The sequence below is a fragment of the Delphinus delphis genome, chromosome 4 (assembly GCF_949987515.2).
Source record: "Delphinus delphis chromosome 4, mDelDel1.2, whole genome shotgun sequence".
Taxonomy (NCBI): Eukaryota; Metazoa; Chordata; class Mammalia; order Artiodactyla; family Delphinidae; genus Delphinus; species Delphinus delphis.
Window position 1 is genome coordinate 25,186,246 of NC_082686.1, and position 24,010 is coordinate 25,210,255.

Here is a 24,010-nt window from a genome sequence, read left to right on the forward strand (position 1 = left end):
TTGGTGAGAAACCAACTACACACACACACACACACATACACACACACACACATACACACATACACACAGACGAAAAGATATTTGGATTAGTAAGAAAAATAGTTTAATATTCACTTCCAGAGGATATGTGTACTTAGTTTCTTCATAGGGGTTTTAGATGCATTCTGCTGACTTTGTCCTCACAAATAATTGTATGAAAGAGAAATTAAATCCCAGGATAAAAAATATTTGAGGACTTTCCTGGCAGTCCAGTGGTTAAGACTCCGCGTTTCCAATGCAGGGGCCATGGGTTTGATCCCTGGTCAGGGAACTAAGATCCCACAGTATTGTATATTAACTCATATATGTGGAATCTAGAAAAATGGTACAGATGATCTTATTTGCAAGCAGAAATAGAGACACAGACATAGAGAACAAACGTATAGATACCAAGGGGGAAGGATAGGGTGGGATGAATTGGGAGATTCAGATTGACATATATACACTACTATAATGAGACCCTACTGTATAGCACAGGGAACTCTACTCAGTGCTCTGTGCTGACCTAAATGGGTAGGAAACCCAAAAAAAAGGGGATATATGTGTATGTATGACTGATTCACTTTGCTGTACAGCAGAAACTAACACAACATTGTAAAGCAACTATACCCCAATAAAAAAATATATTTGAAATGATATGAAGTTGAGAGAATCTAGAATAAACAGAAATGGATTTTAAACTCTATTTTCCCAAAAGTTGATAAATGATTAAAACAGAAAAAGACAGTCATTTCAAGAGAAGAATCCAAATTATTATTCAAAAAATGTCAGACTAGAAATCAGCACATTTCATGCAGAATGTAATATATTTTGGGAGTGCCGGAATGAATCATTTACTTGTTTTATTCTTCAGTTATCTGTTGTGGAATGGAGTAAATACTTGCCTCCTCCTTTCTTCTCATGAACCTTTAGGTCACTGGTTCTCATTTTTCCTGTGCATTAGAATCACCTAGAGGACTTAAAAGACTGATTGCTGGTTCCACACCCAGAGATTCTGATTCAGTATATCCAGGATGTATCTATATTTCAACAAGTTCTCAGACATCAGTGATGCTCTTGGTTAGGCAACAACCTTTGAGAGCCATTACTCTAGAGTAATGATTCAAACTGCATGTAGGATAGAAATTTAAAAAGAAAACAGTGGAGAAGGGAGTATTTCAAAGTGAAATAGGCACCACCTGAAACAGTTCCCACTGGCCAAAGGTAGAATAATTTAAGCAACAAAAATAAAGTAATCTTGGATTATAACCCAAAGTATAAAATACTGATGAGTCCATACTGATATGAAATAATTGTATAAGTAAATAATTGAAGGAAAATAGACAAATCTGTGCAGAATTCCAAATAATTTATATAGATAATCCCCTCTTGAGGAGATAGAGTATAACTCCCCATCCTTAAGTGTGGGCTGTACATAGTGACTTGCTTCCAAAGAGGAAAGTGTGAAAAAGAGGAACTTTACAGTGGAAAAACCTGTCAAACACTATCTGTCAAGCGATCAATGTTAACATCATGTCAACATGATGTCATGTTGACGTATGTATACTTGATATAATGTGGTGAAAAAGTCACTTTATTCCACATCTTCCTCTCAAAAACCCATAAGCCCACTCTAATCATAAGAAAAAAAATAGGACAAATTCCAGTTGAGGACATTCTAAAAACTCACTGAAACCTCAAAGTTGTCAAGGTCAAGCTGTCATCCAAAACAAGGAAAGTCTAAGGAACCGTTAATAGCTAAGATGAACTTAAGGAGAAATGAAGGCTAAATGTACATGTGGAATCTTGAGTAAGATTCTAGAGCGCCAAAAGGACATTTGTTAAAAACTAAGGAAATCTGAATAAAATGTGGATTTTAATTAATAACAATGTCTCCATAATTAATTAATTAATTGTGTTAACTGTGACAAACGTGCCATAGTGATGTTAACATAAATAATAGGGGAAACTGGATGTGGTGGTATATGGAAACCTGTACTATTTTCACAACTTCTCCATAAATCTAAAAGTATTATCGAACAAAAAGTGAATTACAAAAAAAAAAAAAAAAGTGAGGATGGAAATGGTTAAGCAATTGGGAGACGGGGAGAAACATGTTACCATGTCTACAAGCTTTTTGGTTTTTATAAGAACAAAGTTTCTAGACACACTCACACACACAAAACAGAGAGAGATGAAGCCTGGAGAGACAGATAGAGAGACACAGAGAGAGAAGGGTGGGGTGAGTCTCATTGGACTATTTTAATGGGTTTTTAGCTGTTTCCCAATAGCTATTTTCTTCAGTTAAATATTCAGACTTTCCCCATTGAACCCATACATTTTAAAGAAACTGATATCCTCATGGTTCAAGGATTGGGGCATGTGGCTGATGTGGCTGAAGCCTAAGACAATTTGCTGAAATTCATCATCAGAGCCACAGATACTGATAAGTATAGGATCCAATTCAGCACATCTGTCTGAACAAGACTGATACTGAAGGCTTCTGGGGAAGAAAAATCTACTGAATATATGGTAGACAGACATGAAATCTGGAATGACTGTGGCAAATTTCCCAACATAATGGAGTCCAGCCTTTGGATAAAACTACTGAAAAAGGGAAGGAGAAAGAAAGAGAGAGAGAGAGAGAAAAGAGTGAATGAGGGAGGGATGGAGGGAGGAAGGAGAGAGAAAGAGAAAGAAAGAAAGAAAGAAAGGGAAAGAAAAGAAATATGAGAGAGAGAGAGAGTAAGGAAAGAAGGAAGGAAGGAAAGGAGAGATGGAGGAAGGGCAAGCAGTGGGAATAATAATAATACTAAGTTAGTGATAATATTATCCTATTGCTTAAACCAAACAACCCAGAAGCTTTTCTACCTCCAGACTTCGCAGATACCTGGGCTAATAAATTTACCTTACAGTTTAAATTAATTTGAGTTAGAATTTCTATTACTTGTGACTGGAAACCTTATAATTGATAAAAAAAAATGAAAATGTATTCCACATTAAACATAGATCAACTTAACATATTTTAATAGACATACAATGATTTGAAATGTGTTTTTAAAGAACAACAAGTGATATAGCATTTAACTAATCTAGGTAACATACACGTTAAATTTCACTGGGACTAAAATGTGGAAATACGCTTGTTATGGAAATTTTGTGACTAGTAATAGATTTTATTTGCTTTGCGGCAAATAAATATGTATTGTATTTCATTTTCCTATCTCTCCTTAATTTTTAGGTAAAAAATTTCAAACTTTTGCATTGACCTGTTAGGCATTTAACCCTATTATTTTGAGAAAATTCAAAAGCATTTTAAATGTTGTGATAATATTCTTAAAATTAATTGCATAATTTATAAAGTAATGACCAAATCATTCACTAAATTACTTTGAAAGATAACCAAATAAACTATATTTAAAAATAGAAGATTTTTCCAATTATCATCAGAATCCAGAAACTAGGAGGAGGCTTATTATATTTAAAAAATGGCAAGGACTACATCATAGCAGAAGATTCAGCTGTGTGCCTAAAATGATATATTGAATGATTTGAAATTTTCAGTGGTGAGAAAATATCCCCTTAACAGATATCATTAACTTAGGATATTTCAAGGAGGCCTGATATGAGTTGGGGACCTTGAGGAAAGGAGGACCAATGCAAATCAGTCCCTGAAGACAATGGATTTAATTAAAGTTCACAGAAAAATGACCCTTAACTAAAGTGCAAGCAGAGCTAAGTGAAATCATAGTAAAAGCTGCTGAAATAAACACTCATGTTCTTGCAGGATACTGCTAAATACCTTTCTCTGAAAAATAGTTTCAAATGTAAAATGACTATGAGTCCTTAGGATTGTTTGAAACTGTATGCCTTTCACACACCCTCACTTGGTGAAAAGCAGGAAATAGCAGCCACCCTGGATGCACCTCCCTCTCCAGTGTAAGTGTTGGAATCAGGAGTGGCTCTCCTGTCTGATCTCGTCAGTCTTGGTGCTTTGGGAATCATATCTGTTTCTTTCATCAGAAGAACTAGGCACAGTTTATCGGTGGCACAGAGACCTATATCATGATTAGAGGGTTCCGAGGCTCTAGAGAATTCTTTTTCTTTCTGCACTGAGTTCACGTTTGGAACTGCAAGAAAAGCAAAATGATATAGCCATTCATTTTTCATTTCATTTTCCTGCTTCAATTCAGATTCCAGCATCCCAATAAGTAGAGTCTGACAACCCTGGCAAGCACTTCAGGCATCTTGTAATGTGGACAAAAGTGCAACAGTGTGTCCCTTAGAAAATCATTGGCTTTGCTTATCACCTTCTTAGCTTTTCTTGAGCAGAGACACTAACACCTGAATATAAAAGCTTAATACAGGACTTCTCTGGTGGCGCAGTGGTTGAGAGTCCGCTTGCTCGATGCAGGTTACACAGGTTCGTGCGCCGGTCTGGGAAGATCCCACATGCCGCGGAGCGGCTGGGCCCGTGAGCCATGGCCGCTGAGCCTGCGTGTCCGGAGCCTGTGCTCCACAATGAGAGAGGCCGCAACGGTGAGAGGCCCGCGTACCGCAAAAAAAAAAAAAAGGAAAAAAGCTTAACACAATATCCCACTCAGCAGTCTCACGGAGTAAAAACAAATTATAAAGAAACCTTATTTTGGCTATTTTAATCATGACTCAATTTATGCAGCCAAGAAATTTAGGGCACTTCAGTTTAATATCCTCACTAAAAATATTATGAAAAGCAAGGCTTCATCAATTACTTACCACTTGACCTTGAAGTCTTAATTATCAAATTCTTTAGTGTCAGTTCTGAGAATGATGAGGTTTTACCATTCATTTTTCAATCCCATTACCATGATATTTTTTATGAAATAAATAACAATTCAGACTGTCTATTATTTTATGGATTTGCATGTTCTTTATATGCTATCTATGTTTGGGATATTAAAACATATCACTCAGATATAACACATAGTCACAAAGGAATGGCTATTTATTTCACTTGAAGCAGTTCCATTTGTCATGGCAGTTAGCTTTAGACTCACTGGTTTGACGGAATCCCTAAATATGCTTTTCTTTAACAAGTTTTTAAAAATACTAAATTGTCGATTAATTTTAAGCAGTAGGAGAATGCAAAAAAGGAAATGACAAAAGCCACCTCCTTAATAGTTTAAGTTACAACCCTCAGCAAATTACAATGACATCTATGAGTCAAACTGAAGAGAACCTATTGACTACTGAAGTTTTCAAGCTTTTGTACAGAATATTCTAGGCATTGGAGGCTCTTAGTTTTCTTTTTCTTTATCAGGTGGCATTTCAGTGAATGAACATGCTATTTTCACTAATTTTCCATATAATATTAAAAATACTTTTATATATGCTACTTCCCTTCCTTTACAACCCCTCTCTGCCCAAATACACCGACTCCCTCTTCATCCTCACAGATAAAAATCCTCCTTAAATTTGTACATGTATGTATATGTGTGTACGTGCTCATACACTATACCGCAGTGATGTGTTTTTCTTTGTCTACAGAGGTATGACCTAAAGGAACAAGACTCTTGGTCTGCTCTATTTTTGTTTTATTTTCTTTCCTGAAGAAAATATATATGTCTTCTTTGCCCTGATCCTATTATGGCTAAGGTGTGGAGCATGCTTTGAGAAGGGGTTTAAATCTGGGCAATTTCTTTGGAATGGGGTCAAGCTTAGAAGGACTCAAATGATTGAGTGTCCTCAAATTGTTGTAATTAGCATGCACCTGGATTTTTTCATTTAGATTGTACATTTATTTAAATAGTTTAAAACAACATCCAGACAATGAACAGAGTGACTTTAAGGCTAATGGAGACTTATTTTTCTTTAGAGGGGAAGTCTAAAACCTCCCTAGAAGCTGCCCTTGGCATCTCTATTATTTAGATGATAAAACAGTGCAGACTCTGGGCTAGCAGTGATCACGCTGACCTGTGAGGCCCATTTTCTCTTCTTTCAGGAGCAGGAGATGCTCTTTCTGCCCTGGCCTCAAAGGGAAAGACCTGGCAGCTTTCTGACCTTGCTTACTTGAGGGACAGCGCATTTGTGGCTGCTGTGAAAGATAACTGCATTATGTTAAATCCCTCTGCCCTCTGTCATATGCAATATAACCCATGTTAATATGTGGCAGTTTTTGTATTGATTTCCACCTTGTGGATTTCGTTCAGCCCATGTCAGATATAGATAAAAATTATTATATATACTGAATTTACCTAGTAACTAACACTGCAACCAGATTTCAAGTATATAAGGTAGCTTACACGACCTTAAGAAAGAGTGGAAGCTTCCAATTTAGGCTTAGCTCTACCATTCAAGTCTTTTTTTTTTTTTTTTTTTTTTTTTTTGCGGTACGCGGGCCTCTTACTGTTGCGGCCTCTCCCGTTGCGGAGCACAGGCTCCGGACGCGTAGGCTCAGCAGCCATGGCTCACGGGCGCAGCCGCTCCGCGGCATGTGGGATCTTCCCGGACCGGGGCACGAACCCATGTCGCCTGCATTGGCAGGCGGACTCTCAACCACTGCGCCACCAGGGAAGCCCCGTTCAAGTCTTAACTCATGAATACATTGTGAGTACACAGCAAACACATCCGAATTTGCCTTGAAAATTGTATTGAGAAAATTGTCCAAGAGACTCTGTGTGTTTCATGGTCCATGAGTGCCCTCCACAGAGAGCAATGCAGACTTTTCTTTTTAGTGTTGTGTCTGTTTAACTTTCTTGAGCATTCTGTCTCGGATCATTTCTGTATTAGAGAAAATTCATAAAGACTTGAAAAGAAATTAAATTCCTTGATCTAATTTAGTGAAGGTGTAATCACTTAAGTTACTAGGCAAAATGTTAATGCCAGCCTAACCCTCACTCTCACTGCTCATCATCCTGCTGCATCCAATTGCTTGACAAGGAGCTTATGAAAAATGCTATTTTGCTTCTTAAACAACAGGTAATGGATTTTTAATAGTTTTTGTTTTTTCAGCTGTTCCTTCTGTAGGAAATTGAGTTAAGAGCACAAATGTTGGCAATTACTCCTGTACGCCACAGTATTTGTTTGGAACTACTACTTAATAAATCTACTGCAGCATTTATATTTTTTTAGACCATTCATTCCAAGGCCCCTGCTTAGATTTGTCAACAAATAGAAAGACCTCCTGAGTCTTTCAAGGGAATATTGTGTGATAGAATTTAACCAAGGGAGAGCAAAGGTCCAACTACTCTCAAATTCATTCATTTTGCAGACTAATAATTTGATATGCATAGAAACAAACCATTGTACATTGATCGAATAAACAGAAGGAATATACAAGGCCCACATTAGAGGGCAATTCCTTTTGAACAAATAATTATTGCTCTGGCAGTTCCTTAGAGTCAGTCCTGGAGAAAGTAAACTGAGAGAAACATCAGGGAAACCAAAACAAAGAGAACTCAACATTGTGATCAAAATGGCCCTCTCGAAAGAACCGCTGAAAATGCACTGTCATTTTAGGAATAGATGCTGGGCAATCACAACCATATTCCCCAAAATATGAAAGGAATGGAAGCAACGCCAGTGCTAGGCTGACACGACAAGTTTAACATTAGACAGCCCAGTACAACTCCACTCTTCCCAGCATAGTCCCTGGTCTGACCAAGCCTGAAGACCAACAATGCTGAGGTTCCTCCAGTCTCAGGCTGGTCCCTGAGTCCTTGACCAGAACTGCTCCTTTCACAGCTGAAGCCACAAATGCCACACAAAGGCCTGGAGTGAGATGAGCAATATACTCCCACTTTGGTAAGACACAACACACACACACACTAATTTGCTTGATATTGAAGATAATTTATTAGCCATAAATTTAATTTTCTAATTATAAGAAGGACAAAGACAAAAATAAGAAGGCTGACCCATGAACTGAGCTCTGCCATGACTACTATACAATTTAGAATGTCTTCAAAAAGATAACTTAAGGATTATGTGTTTTAATTGATTTCATGACTGCCAGAATCAATCTATAAATTAATTTTAAGAGGTTTGAGGAGGTTAGCTGTGTCTCATAAGTATTTTTAATGGAAGATAGCACATTTATAAGCTACAGGGGCCCAGGCTTCTTCTGTCTTGTAGCTCCGCCATCTAGAAGAAGAGGCTTTCAAGGTTACTGCATATGGGAAAGAGGAGCCTGGGGGACATTGTAGGGTGATTTTTAAGACCAAGAACTGGTGGGATTTCCCTGGTGGTGCAGTGGTTAAGAATCTGTGTTCCACTGCAGGGAACATGGGTTTGAGCCCCGGTCTGTGAAGATCCCACATGCTGTGAGCAACTAAGCCCATGCACCACAATAACTGAGCCTGCGTGCCACAACTACTGAACCCCATGTGCCTAGAGTCTGTGCTCCTCGACAAGACAAGCCACCACAATGAGAAGCCCATGCACCACAACGAAGAGTAGCCCCTGCTCTCTGCAACTAGAGAAAGCCCACGCGCAGCAACAAAGACCCAACACAGCCAAAAATCAATCAATAAATTTATTAAAAAAAGAAAGAACAAGAGCTGGAGGTGGCTTACATCACCTCTGCCCATAAATTACTGACCAAAGCTCAGCCAGTAACACCCCATCCTGACTGCAGGCAAGTGTAGGAAACATGATGATGTAGTAAATGTTTTTCTGTGTCTGCAGGAGGAGGAAACAGTATGGTGACTGTGTAACCTTGTCCCTGTCTCACTTTCCTGTATAGGATAAATACCTAAGTACAATCTAAGCACATTGCTTTCACTTTGGGCCAGTTTTCCTAGTATTATATAAATCATCATAGTTTTCTTTAGCACACTCGTATTTTTTTAATTTCTCAATATTTCATAATGCAAGCTCTTAAATTTAATAAATGACTACATTTACTTTGTCTTCCTGTTTCAAAACGCTTTATCTAATAGATCCATGTTTTTTGAGGTTATTTCTAAAGAAGCAAAGCTTTGGGATAATATATTAATGTGCAGTTTGGGACACTTCATTTATTTAGGTCAAAGAGTTAGGAAGAAGCCCTTTAGGGCACTTACTGGGAATTGAACACTCAGGCATTTACCCCAGTTTTACAATAATGAGATAAAGCAAAAGAAATCCTTGTCAATTGAATAGAAAATTCATCATCAGAGAAAAGTCTGTTGGCTTGAGCTTGCAGCAAAGCATGTTTATTGCTTGATTAACTATTAATATGGTTAGAGGTTATGCTCTTTGGTAAAATCCCATTAGAAACACACAGTGGAGTAAAAAACATTCAACATCAGCATTATTTGGAATACATTTAGAACTATGTGACTAACAGCTAAAGAATGAAAACTTGAGCTTACTTGCATATAGAAACCATAGACCAGACACTGCCATAATGCAGTAATGCCAAGGGGAGATTTAATATACAAGAGATAAAAAAGGAAGAGTTTCATTCTTTTGACAGTCTAGACAGTGCAAAACCATATTTCAAGATCAAATGGCAGTTAAAATAAGTACATGTGTCTGTATTAACTAATCAATCATTATGATTATACAGTCTAATTAAGTAGAATTGAATTGTAGCCTATTGCAAACTGGTGATTAAATGGTAAGAAGGAAAATCCGAGGACCTGGCTCTATTAATGTGAACACAGATAAAGGACAGGTTCTTGGTACCACCCATTTCTCTATATGTTAAACCAAGATGATCCCTACCTGGACCTGATAGTTTTAGGATACTTTTGATAACGAATTCCACTCAAAATGAATGAAGGTTCAAATGGGGAATATGGAAAAGATAAATAATAAATGTACAAACAGTATAAAGACTGCTTATCTTTGGTGTCACTAACATTTTCCATAAACACCAAAATATAAAAGTATCAACATTGAATTATTAGTTAAAAACACATGTTATGCAATTAAGAGCTAAGCTGACAAATAAGGCCAGTTTCTAGCTTAGTGTTTAGGTTGTAGAGACGTTTAGAGATCCTTTACAATTGCTACTGTTAAAAATGTCTCTAATCTATACTATGGGTGGGCAACTTATTTTTATAAACTTTTCTACTTGAATAATCATTCTCTGAATTCCTGTCTGAGGAACTTCTCTCCTGGTATCTTAATTTGATGGCATCTATTTTCTGATGAGATAGCTGGAATCCAGGATTATAAACTATTAACTCTTTAAACTTACTTTTTACTCATTATAGCCTAAACTTAATATTCAGAAGGTTAAATCACACAATTTAAAGTCAGAGTCCTCTCAAAAACTGGTAGTTTTTTTTAATCTTCATGGGCTTAAATACAAAGCATTGTAGAAAATAATGCCTCTTTTCTTAATTGTATTTCAAATCGAATGAATATGCATGAAATTGGGATGATATTGTTACTTGAGAAATAAGATAAAACTCCACTACTGGTGTTCCCACAAATAAGAATCTGGGAATTAAATGAACAAGGTAAACGTCTATGTTAAAACAAGATCTAATTCAATTAAAATTGATACCTCTTTCTGAATTGCATAAGGGAGTGCTGTATTTCACATAGGGATTCAGTATCACACATACATCATACAGGAGTCATTTATTTCAGACCTTTAACATGCCACTCTTTCAAAGGCGGTCCATGACTTCATAAAGGATCTGACTGACAGTCCTAAAGATCTCTCGTTTATGTGTATCCATAACACAGGAATCCACTGTGCAAATTTCTCCACAAACTCGGCATTTATGTGTGAACTATACACATCCTGAACTGATGAAAACAGGGTAATTGTTGCATTTGGTTTCCAGGGAGACAACACTTTACAGGATCCCGACTTATGCTGCTCCATACGAAGCTGCCTTAGAATCGCCTTCAAAGACCCCTTGTCTCCATCTGTGAGCTCGAGGTAAAGTGCTGTGATGGCAGCTGCTAATGAGCTGACTCGCCTTCATCAGGACAGCCTGAATTTATTTCTGCTGTCCCCCTAGGGAACTGTCAACTAGGAATATGAGTGAGAGGAGAAACAATGATTGCCCCTTCCCAGGAGCATGGCACTCTCTCGAATACACTGGCTAATTTGATAGTTACAACAAAGAATGGGGGGAAAAAATCCATGTACATTTGCTGATACTGCAATGTCAGCTAAGTGTTTTCTTTCTAACTTTTCCAGGGGCAGCTTCACCCTGCCATGCTCTCTGCGTGTGCCCATGACTCTTCGTTTTGTCAGCTGTGCTTATTCCTAATTGCAGATTTTGTTTCCATGCTCCTAACCTGCAACTGACGACAAAGAATTTTAACAGAAATTACTGAAAACATAAAAACATGTTTGAGATCACTAGTTGAAAAATTTTTTTGATCTGGTAATATTTATTAATGGGGCACTGCAATGAGACTATTAATGGCAGAGGTCCTCTGTACACTGGGTCCCACGTCAGGATCATCACTGTGAAGCAGAGACACGGTTCAGTTAGGCTACAAAGGCCTGATTCTGAGGGATAATTAGATAAATTCTGCTGATATTGGAGCAAATTCATGAGTGATAGCATGCTTCTGGTTGCATATTTTGGGGACTGTTATATTCCATTGGGAGGTTTACTTCAAAATAATATAAGTAAAGGACAATAGGATCCTTACTAAAGACACTAGAATAGAGGAAGCATTGTGAGAGAAGAAATTGATAAAATTAAGACCATCGACTAAATTTGCAGAAGATGAAATAATTGGTATCCCTTGAATTGGACCCTCATTTGCACATCAGCTACAACTCTTGTAGCTGGACTTATTGTCTTTTACAGAACAACACATAATCTAGGTAGCTAGACCTTGGACTATTAGGAGAAAATGATGGTGAGATTTAGATCATTTAGGCTTCCAGAAGTAATTCATTTCTTCTGGGAACCTTGAAGGAGACAGCAGAGCACATTAATGTGAAATAATATCATAAAGGGTGTATGTGGGAAATAAGGGGGGAGTTATTTGTGTGACTATGTGAGTGTGTGTGTATGTGTGCATACACACTTGCATACAGAATCTTTAGGTTCAGAAAGACGTTATAGTAAAATTATACGAAGAAAAGTATGTTTGTTTTCTATATAACTGAGTGTAATCCTTATGACAGCATAGCTAGGGACTGGAAGCAGCCATGGGAATGCATCTGAAAGTCAGGTTGAAAGGTGAATGGAATAAGAATCCCTAAAAACTAACAAAAGTGATTGTATGGATGGAAAACAAGAAAGCCGTCTGTGAAGAGAGAAAAAACGTGTTCCAACGAGTGCCATGTTTTCCTTTTCTCCCTTCCAAAATCCGAGTGTTGTTTCCAAATACCAGGGTAGCATTGAGAGAAGAAATTACAGGTTCTCCTTAAAAGAAGATATAAAGAAATCCAATGAGGCACACGACTGAGGACCTGACAAAGATGGCAGAATCACTGATGGCTTCTAAAAGAATTAAGGCTAATTCCCTGACGAGAGGTTCTTCTGAGTGTATTAGTCCAGAAACATGTGCTTAGCACTGAAACTTAAGTAAAGATAAACATGTCAATGATAACCTTTGATCCATTGTTAATATCCAAAGAAATAAGAGCCAAAGGAAAGCTTGATAATGAGATCTAAAAAGAAAGAAAATCAAGAGTAATATGGCATTAAGAATAACAATATACAGTAAATAGCTCTATCTAAAGAAATTACCCTTTTGTGTTTGTTTGTTCGTTCATTTGTTTGTGTTCTGAAAATGCCTGTATTCAAAGGCAGCTAGGTTTACAAGAACTAGGAGTTGCTCTAGCTTTTTTTTTTTTTTTTTTTTTTTTCTGCGGTACGTGGGCCTCCCCCATTGCGGAGCGCAGGCTCCGGGCGCGCAGGCTCAGCGGCCATGGCTCACGGGCCCAGCCGCTCCGCGGCACGTGGGATCCTCCCGGACCGGGGCACGAACCCGTGTCCTCTGCATCGGCAGGCAGACTCTCAACCACTGCACCACCAGGGAAGCCCTGCTCTAGGTTTTTGATATTCTCTTATCTTCCTGAGGAGTCAAGCAACAAATGTCACTACACTGTGGCAAAAATATCCTCAATGTTCAAAAATTGCCAATAGTTGTGAAAGCCTTATCTGCAGTGTCTTAAGCTGGTTAGCATAGTCATGGATATGACTGGATGGTTTCTCTTCCCTCTAGAGTTTACTGGATCCCCAGTGACCTGCTCCCTTTCTCTCTGTTCTCCAGCTCAAGGCTGCCCCACTTCCATTACCTCAACTCTTTCTAAGTGGGGACCTGGAGAGCTAAATCTAACCTTCCTGTGCCCTTTGATTCAGCAGACAAAAGTTTGAAAAACTGAGAAACTTCCTATAAAAGTTCAGTTTCCAGCTACTTTTTAAATAATCCAAGAAAGTATAGCAATACTGAATCTGTCTGGAGATGAGGACCTCTTGACGCCAAAATTTTACTCATTAATTCAACAAAACCCCCATTGCTACCTGTTGTCCAGTACCTGTCCTTGTTCAGCAATTTGAGTCACCTGAATGGCTTCTTAAGACATTTCAGTTTGGGGCCCTTAAAGGTCTTGATCCTCTTTTTTCTCAAGTCTGTAGATAAACAATTTTCACTTTTTAAAAATGGTAGGTATCTGGGCTATTGCACCCATTATTTTATCACTGAAAATTTGCTTTAGTTCTCTAAAGATCTAAGTTAAGCTTCATATGTATTTGGGAAAGCACCTAAAAATGTTACTGGATAAGCAACTATACTATATGAGTGATATGATAGAATTTTGTTTGGATTTGTACTTTGAGAAAATGTATTTCTAATATATAAAATAACTGAGATGAAAACATGGGGATTAAAGGAAAGTAGTTAAATTAGGGTTGGAGAAAATAAATCAGTCATTGAAAACTGAAAAAGGTTTTTGAAGTTTGCTTTAGTTCTGTGTTACAAGCTACTTTTTTTAAATTTACATTTCTCAGAGAATGATAAAGTAAATGCACTGCTCTAAATTGCTGAAAATACATATCTTTAAATGTTAAAAAGATCAAATGTTTCCACAAATGCACATTTCTATAATGTTTACTCCTTGCAGAGCAAACGACTTCTAGAAAGTCAAAATAGCAATAGAAAATTAGTGCAATTATGGGGGACAGTTCTGCTGCCTTGTTCCTGGCTCTCTGCTTTCTCACTCTCCTCACGTGGTTTCGTGAGAGAAAAAGGAAGCAAACTCTCTCAAGTCTCTTATTAGGGCACTAATCCCATCATGAGGGCCCACTTTCATGACCTAATTACTTCCCAAAGGCACCATCTCCCAATACTATTGCAATGGCATTTGGTGTTAAGGATTTCAACATATGAATTTTGGGGGAGACACAAGCATGAAGTCCAAAACACTGGGTCAAAAGGTATTCATATTTTACATTTTGATAGTTACTACAAAATTACCTTCTTAAAGTATTATATTTATTTCCACATCTATCAACAATGTGTAGAATTAAACTTTCCACCACCTTTTTTTACAGTAAAATCTAAAAATTTGTCACAAAGTACAATCAAATTATTGGAAAGAGATATATGATATGAGCTCTTCTTGCATAAGACCTTGAAAGGGGAAATGATTGCAGTTTATCGAGACAGTCATTGAAAAAATACTTGTTAAGCATCTGTCACATATTTGTTACAGTGCCAAATGTAACATAAAAATAAGAGCTCTTGCCCATGGAAAATAGAGTATAAAGACAGATCTATATATTCGTTCATTTATTTAACAAGCATTTATGGAGTGCCTACTATATATTCAGCATTAAACTGAGTTCTGGAGAAACAATAAAATATGCTTTTACCCTCAATCAAATCTAAGTTTAATGGGGAAAGTAGACCCAGAACAACAGTGACACTATGTTGTACATGCAGAAGCAGAAATACGTACAGGGTTTTATAGAAAAAGAAGCAGCACTCAGCCTATTTGTAGCACCAAGTTAATGTGGAGATGTGTAGTATCAGGAAAGTCATCTCAAGGTGACCCTTGAGCTGAGTTTCAAAAATTGGAATCTTTAGTCCTACTAGTAGTTGTTGAAAGGGCATTCCATGCAGAGGGGCAATGGGACCAATGTCAAAGAAGGGAGAAAATCCTAGAATAAAGAAGATCAATTCAGGAAAGTGTAACAAGCATTCTAGGAAAATATGATTTTGCCTGAACTAGGACAAGACACAGAGATATAGAAAGGAAGGAAGTGATTCAAAATGTTTCTAGATGTTTTGGTGAAGGTTGAGGATGAGAGGGAAAGACAGTTGAGGGATAATCCTCACATTTCCAGGTTGATTGACTGGGTGGATGATGACTCCCAAGCAGAATTTCCAACCCAGTATGGTAACCGGTTGAAATTTAGCAGACTTTATGATCCCCTAAGCTCTCACAATGGTTACTATGGCTTGGGGTAGATGAAGCCCTCAACACATCCCCACAAATCTTGAGAAGCCTGTTACATTTCTTCAGATCCATGTTAACATATTTTCATTTCCTAAGAATCATGTGGTATGGGAAAAGTAGGAAGAAACTACATGAAGAATTTATACACAAATAATAATTACCCCTCTCCTAAACATCATGCCATAATAAATCTTTCAGAAAAGAAGCAAAAGAAACATTGGTGGTACTTTCTCTGTTATTGAATTCATATGGGTAAGATATACATGTGCATAATAGAATCAATTAAGATTTTTTCAGCCATAATTAAGTCTGAAGTGGTTCTGTCTTAAGAGAGTTACATAGTTTTAACTCCTAGAAACAATTCATTATAATAGTCCACAATTGGGACCTTAAAAAATATTAAACAGAACCCAGTCTATCTAGACCTAGATAATAGCTAATACATTATAATGAGATTAGTTGATGATTTTTCTCCCTGATGGAGAAATAGTAGAAAATATACTTTAAATCTTGTGAACATCCAATATAAGACATCTATTATAATCCTACATAAAATAAATCCACAACAAAGTTCATTACCTCCTTCACTCTTTCCTATCCATTTAATCCCCATCACCCAGGATTAATAAACCTTGGCATCCTCTTTAATTGCTGTTCCATTAGGACTTAAGGGAAAATGCTTTTCTGAAGGAGGATGATGAGTCAGGATTAGGAAAGGCCAAGCAAGGCTTGCTGAAGATAGGGTACAGGAGTTCAGGCAGGCAGTCTACACATATCGACACATCCTACACCAAGTTGGAAGAGGCAATTTAGGACTCAAGTAAGCAATATTTGATCAACAACAATCTAGGTACAGGAGGTCAGAGCATGGTAGTCTATCAGCTAGACAGGCAGCTGGGGGATCAAAAGTACACAGGTAGGGAGTTCCTAGAAAAGATGCTGGGTGAGTGAACGGCTGAGCAGGTAGTCAGGAATCAGAAAATTCAAAGGAAGCAAAGAGCAGAGCAAGGTCAGAGGGTCTGCAACCAGATCAGCACAAGAATGAGGAAATTTGACAGGCAGGACATCTCACCAGCAGTTCTGTACCAGTCGGGATCAAATATAACCAGCAGACTTGCTGCTCTGCTGTTTGTAAATTACAGAATATTTCAGACTTTTAATGTCTGGCTTTTCAAGATGGAAAAATAAAAGCCCATAAAGCTAAATGATGAAAACAGGTAGGTTTAGAACATTGGTCGACAGGCTCTACTATTGCAACTCTTCAGGATTACAAAAAGGCTCAATTTGCTTTTCATGTGTTATTTGATTTAAATAGGCATGTAGACAGAATGGTCTTCATGCAAACTCTGATTCACACATTAGAACCCAGATTTTTACTCAGCAATGAACATCAGGAAGATTGTGAGGCAGGCAAAATTACCTTTTGTGCCCCGCCCTTTTTTTAGGGTCATCTCATCTCCTACAACATAAAGATGACTGAAGCGATTCTGTTTTTTATTGATTGACTTGTCCCATATATAATTTCAAAATAAATTTGAGATAGCTAAGAATATCCTGATGTAAACCTACCATATAACATATCTCTTCAGGCTTATCAAAAGATGCATTATCACAGCTTTAAAGGGATATTGCTTCAGCCAGGGTCCTCGGTCCCCTCTTTTTATCTCCTTTTGTCCTTCGATTATTCTCTCTTTATTTTGGATCTTTCATTTCTCATTCTCTTTTTCCCTTTTGTCTGCAAGCATGCAATCTACTTGACTAAATATTACAACACAATATTTCCTATATATTGTAATGCAATATTTCCTAATCTTATAACATGATGTTTGAACCTAATGGTAATCCCTTGATCCTAGTTTCCTATTTATCTCACTGCCTGTATTCTCAAACAGTGATTTACCCTAGCATCTATTTCCCCTTTTCTCTATTCTAACCAGTCAACATTTCTCCTATCTCTATCACTCTGATGAAAGGACACTTTCCAATATGGCATTGACCTATTATTAATTACTTAACTCCATGGCATTTTCCCCAGCTCTGTTGACCTATTTTTAAAGTTTGACTTCAGGGAATCCCTCATTCTGTGCTTCTGGTTAATTGATCTTTTGTCTCCTATGCACATCTAAGACAATCATTTTGAATATTTCAGTGCTGGTTATTCTTTCTCTAACTATTAAATTCAGATTAACCTGTATTTTAGCTTTTAGTCCCCTATTTCACTTTTTTTTTCCTTTCACTCAAAAATGTATCACCTCCTTCTGATTAAGTTAGCATTTGTAAATACAACTATAAATCTACACTGACAATCTAACTCCTCTCTGCAGCTCTGCCCTGCATCTCTGAGGAGAATCATTACATTTAATCAATGAAAGACATGTTAACATATCTAAAACTGAACAGATTTTTCTGTCTTGTATGCTCAGTACAAATTCGCTTCCTCTGCCTTTTGTTTCATGTCCTCTGGGCTTAAATTCTCATAACTGCTTCTCATCCCCTCTCCCTTCTGAGACCTCCACATTTAATCAACCCAAATCCATACCGTTTCCTATTTCTATCTCACTTCTCTTTTAGCCCTTTCTTTGTTATGTCTGTAGCCACTGTCCTAATTAAGGTTCATAGCATCTCAGGTTTGTTCTATGAAACAGATTCCTCAAAGGTCTTCTCTCACTCAAGTTTCTCCTCGTATGAATCTATCTGGCAAGCAGATTAATCTTTCTAAACACTGTTTTGATCATGCCACACATCTGATTCCAATGCCTTGGATCAAATCAAAGCATCTCAACCTGGAATTCAAAATTACATACAATATATCCCTAGTGTAGCTTTCTAGATTGCTCCAACTACACCTCCCTACCCCTACTCACCAAGACAGATAGCTTTATATACTGACTGGCATCGGTACATGTCTGGACCACCCAGATCTCTGAGTCTTCCCATGTTTTAACATCTTCATCACCTATCTGATGTTGTCCCAAATTTCAAGACCAAGTTCAAATTCCTATCCCCTCTCCATAGAACACTTTAGTTTACTCCAACCCATGATGATCTCCTAAAGTCTGTATATATAACACCCAGCATATTTCTCACACAAAATTATGCAGTATAGTCTATTTTGACATGTGCATTGTCTCTGCAACTCTATTTCAATTATTTACTTCAAAGAATGTGTCTCATATTTCTATATTAGCCACTCATTTTTAGTTCATAGTAAGGACGTGAACTATTCATTGCTTTTTAAATTAAAGAGCATAATATTTATTAGTGAAACATAATAACTAACTTCCTTTTCTCTCTCCAATATGTGTTTGTTATATGTATGTATGTAATTCATTATTTAATTGTGGATATTTCTTTCTTTCAATTTTATTGGAAAAGTATTTCTTTATCTCCATTTTTGCCCCTGTATGTGCACATACACATCACACATATTCACTCTCTAATTTCTCTGAGATTTAGACAAGCAATGACATTCTGTACCTCAATTTCTTTCCTTTTAAGTTGGTGATTATACTACCTGTCTTTACTGCCTCACTTTGGCGTGTAAACATGAATATATATACTGTGTTATGAATATATACTGTATATGTATAAATACATCATAGCCCTTCTGAGGAAAGCAGCTAAGTTATCATTACCATTATTATCTGACATTATGAAGAATAGTAATCTTTATAATAAAAAGATAACAGGGCTTATCTAAGCAAAACTACTGTGGGGTTCCATAAATATCTTTTTCTTTATGTACATTTTTTTTTCTTAAATGTACATCACAAAGTCTAGTAAAATTAGTTTGATGGAAGTGCCAATTTAAGTGCTCAGAGTTTTCAAATCGTCTGATAAATAATATTAACTGTAAAAAATTTATTTTTCTTCTTTTAGAGCATTTCATATTACAATCCAAACTTGCCACCTTGAACCCCTACCTTTTAAAATCTTCAGTATTTATTGTGGTTACACGTTGGTTTGATATAGAGCAGCAGTGCCCTCTAGTGGCTACTTTCATTTAGGAAGCAGCATGGTTTTTTTCCTTAAATAATTTTAACCACTTTTGACTGACTTTTCATAAATGTTTTCTAGTGAAATGTGTCACAAATTATAATTGGATACACATTTTTTTCAAATTATCTATCCTTCCGAAAATATATCAAAACATATACGACCATTAATTTAATGATTTTCAAATATTTAACTTTTTTTTTAACGTGGAAATCAAATCTCTAGAATATTTCTGACAATTTTCCACCCGAACTGGTTTCAACTTCTTGCCAAATATGACTAGAAATTCAATATACATGCGAAACTTTGGGGCAGTTTGAAAAAAATATTTTTCATATATTTTATATATGGCAAATTTTAATATAAAATGGCTAAGGGGGCCATGAGGAAAAGGAACAGCCTGAGAGTAAGTTCAAATATTTACTCCTCCCCTATTACTAAGTTGCCCAGAATACATAAAGATGTTCAAATAACAATTCTTTTCCAGTGGCTTATATACCTAGGAAAATGAGCAGATGTCTATTGCTGTTTAATTCAGTTAAATAAATATTTATATCAGCACTGGGTGGTGAAGATACACTAATAAATGTGCTTCAGTCACAAACAGCATTTCTCCAGCACTTGTTTTATTAAAATAATATCCTGTAGTAATTTCATCTGGTTCTTGGATATCAATAACCTTCCCGCCGAACCAGTAAAACAACTAGATTGTAGAAAGTTCAGAATGTGTCGTAGTGAATTTTGAAAACAGGAACAGAACCCTGGTAGGCATTCAGCATTTAAATCTTAGAATACCTGTCAACCTGTGTGATGTTTTAAAATATATAGTGTTTATAAACACAAGTAGACATACACTTTAATCAAAAATGTGAATAGTTCCATAAGAAGCAAGATTTTTAAAGCTTCCAGGGCAAGTCTATATTGTTGAGAATATGTTATACAAAACTTATGTTGTTTTCATTAACTCCTCAACTCCTTATGAAAAAAGGAGTTGTTAAAGACTTTATTATGCTGGACCTAGTTTACTGATGCCTTCAAACCGCAGAAGTGGCTACAAGTGATTTCCATGAAATAATGTTGAAATTTCATTTTTGCTGGATATCTTTCATTTGAGTTTTCACATCCTCTCTTGACCCTTCTCAACCTTGCTCTGAGTGCCAGAAGGCTGATGTGGATGCACTACAGAAGTGGTCTTCTGGCCTTCCTGTGGCTCCCAGGAGTCAAAGGGAAAGAAGAATTCACTCCCCAGCCTCATTTCCTCTGGGGCTTTGCTTTTTCTCTCACCAACACTCAGGTCCCATCAGGTATCTCTCTGCAAGGTCTTCTCTGTCTCTGGGTTCATGTAACTGCTGCTTCTCCTCATTTCTTCAGGCCTCGCCTTGCCGAGAGCACTGTTATGGACTGAATTGCGCTCCCCAAATTCATATGTTGAAGTCCTAACCCCCAGCACCTTAGAAGATATTTGGAGCAATGGTCATTAAAGAGGTGATTAAATTAAAATCCAACTGTTAGGGTGCGCCCTAATCCAATCTGCCTGGAGGTCTTCTATGAAAAGGAAATTAGCACAGACAAAAGAGGCACCAGGAATGCATGGGCAACTAGGAAAGACCTTCTGAAGACACAGCGGAAAAAGCAGCCATCTGCAAGCCAAGGAGAGACCCTCAGGAATAAAACAACCCTGCCGCACTTACAGCGTGGACTCTTATCCTCCAGAACTGTGAGAAAATAAACTTCTCTTGTTTAAGCCCCCCCAGTCTGTGGTATTTTGTTATGGCAGACCTAGCAAACAAATACCTGCAAGCTTTCCTACACCCTGATCACACCTTTATAAGGAGTCATTTTCTTATATTTTCTTGAATACCCTATTAGAATCATATGGTTCCTAATTGATTTACCCTTATGTATTAGTCCCGTTTGGGGCTTTTCGTTTGTTCGTTTGCTTGTATTTTTTTGTTTGTTTGTTTTCTGTTTTTGCGGTATGCGGACCTCTCACTGTTGTGGCCTCTCCCGTTGAGGAGCACAGGCTCCGGACGCGCAGGCTCAGGGCCCATGGTTCACGGGCCCAGCCGCTCCGTGGCATGTGGGATCCTCCCGGACTGGGGCACGAACCCATGTCCCCTGCATTGGCTGGTGGACTCTCAACCACTGCGCCACCAGGGAAGCCCCTTGTTTTTTTAAGTAGGCAGCAATGATAGCAGTCATTTCCTAGAATAGTTTTGGTGACCAGAAGTCTGAAATCAAGATGTCAACAGGGTTTGACCCCCTCTGGGGGCTCTAGGAGAAAATCTGTCCTCACCTCTTCCAGCTTCTATTGGTTCCAGAGGTTCCTCAGTGTTCAGGACTCCAGTCTCTGCCTGCTTTCACACAACCCTCCCCTCTATGTCTTCCATTTCCTTCTCTTCTAAGCACACTTGTTATTGTATTGAGAGCCAACCCTTAATCATCCAGGATATTCTCATTTCAAGATTCTTGAATTAATTACATCTACAAAGACCTTTTTTTCCTAAGAAAGGTCACCTTTAGAGGCTCCAGGTAAAATTTCTTTTGGAGGACCACCACTCAACTTACTACAGGTAGAAAAAAAAATCTGAAAAGGAACTTAATATCTTCTTATCTGATGTCTTTTATTCAGTGTAGGATCTCTCTTGAGAAGAATAATAGAGAAGTATCATTATTAGAAAGCATAGGATCCCATAGAATTAATATAGAAGTAGAGATTGCTATAATGTTCATCCTTGACTTTCTTAACTCAAAATAAGGCAAAAGTGTACTTGAGCATAGAAAAGTGTTAACTAAAAGAATCTTTGTAAATAGAACATAATACCAGTTAGCACATTTTAACAACTATATAAGGAACCATAGTTATTTAAGAAGAGCATCCTGTTGACTCATTCACAGGGTGTTTTTATGCCTACTATTTCTAAGACACAGCCTTTTCGAAAAAAAGAGAATAGTGGTTCTTAAGAATGTATATTATGAATCATAAAATAATAAGAATTAAGTTGAGAAGATGATTTAATGTAATCATTTATTATACACATGAGAAAATCGAATCTTTATTCATAAAGCTTTTAAATCTTGGCATGGGTTTCATATTCAAATTCCACACCACACATTAACTCTTTCACATTAGCTATCTTACATTTTTTTTTTTTGTCCATTGGGAAAAAGAGGATAGTCATAACTATTCTCTCTATATAAAAATTGATAATATCTTAAGAGACATATAGAAACACACAGGCCAAAATTGAGCTCTTAAAGCTGTACTTGGTCAATTATGGTCAGAAAATGTATCCTTAGGTAGTTTTCACATTTTTATTTTTTTGAAAGAAATCGAGAAATAATTTCTCTCTAAGGACTCATGGTCTAAAGGAGTCCTATCTGGTTTTTGAATATTATGTGGTTAAGAAAGATTGTTTTAAAACCTGATCATAGCATTTAATGAACCCATTGTGCACCAATTAGCAGTTCATAAAAATCTGGTCCTACAATGTTCATGACAGAAAAATGATAACTCTAAAGCATTCTTATCTCTGCTTCTTCTTTCTCTATAGTATTATGCCCAACTTACTTCCCTTTGTTTTCCAAATGGGGTGTAAAGAGAACGTTATTCTCTAATCTCTGAGATGTTTATTTTACATTAGAGTTGATGATGCTTTCACATTTCAATCAGACATAGCCTTTTACATTACAATTATTTTGAAAAGAATAGATTTGGCAGTTTTTGAGGAATGCTTAGTATTGCTTCATGACTACCTGACAGTGTAATTATTATATAATACAAGTTCTTCAAATAAAACTATCTTTTATCAATTTAAAACTTCTTTTGAAGATAGTAAACTTCATGGTGTCATTCCAAAAAGTAACAGGTTTAAGATATTTTCATTTTTATTTTATTTTTATGTGTCCCCTAAACATTTCCTTCCTCTCCAGGAGAATGAGATTCCAGCACTAAGCCAGTTTTATGCCTGATGCTTCAAGAAATGACCAGGCAAAAAGAAAAAAGTCAAAAGAAATCAAAGAATTTCCTCTTTGGTTTATATTTGATTCATACACAGATTCAGGCATTTCTATTACATTCATATTCATCAAAATGCCTGCTGAAAACCGATGCAAACGTTAAATACTGAGTATTCCACAGAAGGTTGCAATCCACATCAGGCGCTTGGTGCAGTAACTTTTCATGCTTAGTGTGACCCGTGGCTCACTAGGAAGGTGCCACATGATGATGGAGTCATTAAATTCTTCGCAACTGGACATGTGAGTTAATTTCATTCTTTATTTACAAAGAAATATGTCCGTTTAAGGAATTACTACTAAAGATTTGAAATCCAAGGATCTTAGAATGCAATCATCTATGTAGTAATAGAGATAGATGCCATCTTTAGTATCAAAACCAAGACTATGTGGACAGCCATGGAAGTCACTGATGCATTGAAAAGTCAAGGGCATGGAAGACATGAATCAAACAGGATGTCTTTCTTTTTCTCTATTATTTCGTAAAGTAAACTTTGCAATGATGAATGTGCAGAAGATACTTATTTCTGGAGGTATACAATGAGATGTGCTGAATATCTAAAAATTCCACATCAAAGCTAAGTGTCTGGCTTTTCTTCATCGTACAATGCAAATTGCAGGTAG